The 2,005-nt window shown below is 38.8% G+C and overlaps 1 non-coding gene across 1 annotated transcript; it reads right to left on the reverse strand.

Moving 5' to 3' along the window:
* Positions 1 to 291: 291 nt before the first annotated feature.
* Positions 292 to 397, reverse strand: LOC128279611 (small nucleolar RNA R71). The gene has a single exon (XR_008269810.1). It is a non-coding gene; the product is annotated as a small nucleolar RNA R71 (small nucleolar RNA).
* Positions 398 to 2,005: the final 1,608 nt, after the last annotated feature.

The raw sequence follows: 2,005 nt of genomic DNA on the forward strand, positions 1-2,005 counted from the left end.
ATACTTTTGAATTAAAACCTAACACTATTCAAATGATACAACAATTTGTTCAGTTTGATGGTTTGTAGGATGAGGATCCCAACGCTCATTTAGCCAACTTCTTAGAACTATGTGATACATTTAAAATTAATGGCGTTTCTGATGATGCCATACGTCTTCAGTTGTTTCCCTTTTCATTGAGGAACAAAGCTAAACAGTGGTTGAACTTGTTACCACGACGGTCAATTACTACTTGGGAACAAATGACCGAAAAATTTTTACTAAAATATTTTCCGCCAGCTAAAACGGCTAAATTACATAATGATATCTCTTCTTTTGTGCAGATGGATTTAGAAACACTCTACGATGCATGAGAGAGATACAAGGTCTTTTTGGGAAGATGCCCCCATGATGGGTTACCGCTTTGGCTCCAAGTTCAAACCTTCCACAATGGTCTGAATCCTTCGACTTCACAAATGGTTGACGCAGCTGCTGGCGGAACCATCAATAATAAAACACCTGAAGATGCCTATGAGTTTATTGAGGAGATGTCACTGAATAACTATCAGTGGCAAGTCATGAGGACAAAGCCAACGAAAATAGCCGGTGTTTATAACGTTGATTCAGTCACCATGCTCTCTAATCAGGTAGAACTCTTGAATAAAAAGATTGATGGTTATCTTAGTTCTTCACAGGTTCACCCAGTAATGCAGTGCGAAGGAAGTAGCGGTGGAACAAACCATTCGGAATACCAACCTTATGGCCACGGCATGGATAACGAGCAATTAAACTACATGGGTAATAATCCTCGACCTTAAAACAATCCATATAATAACACTTATAATGCAGGTTGGAGGAACCACCCCAATTTCTCATAGGGCGGTCAAGGAAATCAAAGTCCACAACATCCTCCGGGCTATCAACAACCACCCTACCAACAGGAAAAGAAGCCAAACCTCGAAGAGATGCTCTCAAAGTTTATATCAGTGTCAGAAACCCATTTTTAGAACACCGAGACAACACTTAAAAATCAACAAGCATTGATCCAAAGCCTCAAAACTCAAATAGGCTAGCTTTCCAAACTAATCTCTGAACAACCACAAGGTAGTTTGCCAAGTAATACCGAACCTAACCTAAGGGAACAACTCAACGCAATTAACATTCAAGATGACGAAGGAGTCGTCGAGCCTGAACCAGAACCGAGGCAAGAAACTGTGGTAAGCAAATGTCAAGGTAAGGTAGATCAAAATACAAACAAAGCAGTGACTGTCGAATATAAACCTCGTGTGCCATATCCCAACGCGACAAGAAAAGACCGCTCAGACAAACAATTTGGTAAATTCCTTAAACTCTTAAAAATTTTACATATTAACTTATCATTTATTGAAGCTCTATCGCAGATGCCAAATGCAATGAAATTTTTAAAGGAGCTTTTAGCAAATAAGCGAAAGTTGGACGAGGCGTTGCATGTGGAGCTAAATGCAGTTTGCTTGGCCATTCTCCAAAATAAACTACCTAACAAACTAAAAGACCCAGGGAGCTTTACTATTCCTTGCTTAATTGGTAGTTTAGATGTTAATCATGCATTAGCTAATCTAGGGGCTAGTATCAACGTCGTACCTTACAAAATGTTTAAGCAACTAGGTCCTAACAAACCCAAACAGACTGGGATGAGCATTCAATTAGCAGATAAAACTATAAGATTCCCTAGAGGTATTATTGAAGATATGCTAGTTAAATTCAATAAATTTATATTCCCCGTTGAATTTATTGTTCTAGACATAGAAGAGGATAGCAATACTCCCTTAATTCTAGGAAGGTCCTTTTTAGCAACTGCTAAAACTATCATTGATGTTGGCATAGGTGAACTCACACTCTGGGTGGGAGACAAAACAATCACCCTTCAAGCTCACAATTCTAGCAACACATCAGGAATTGAAGGTGATCATTTAAACCATTCTACTAAAACTAACAATATGGTGCAACCTATTTTGCATAAAATGAGTCAGAAGGAAGCACACGAGTC

Source organism: Gossypium arboreum, chromosome 8 (assembly GCF_025698485.1).
Source record: "Gossypium arboreum isolate Shixiya-1 chromosome 8, ASM2569848v2, whole genome shotgun sequence".
NCBI lineage: Eukaryota > Viridiplantae > Streptophyta > Magnoliopsida > Malvales > Malvaceae > Gossypium > Gossypium arboreum.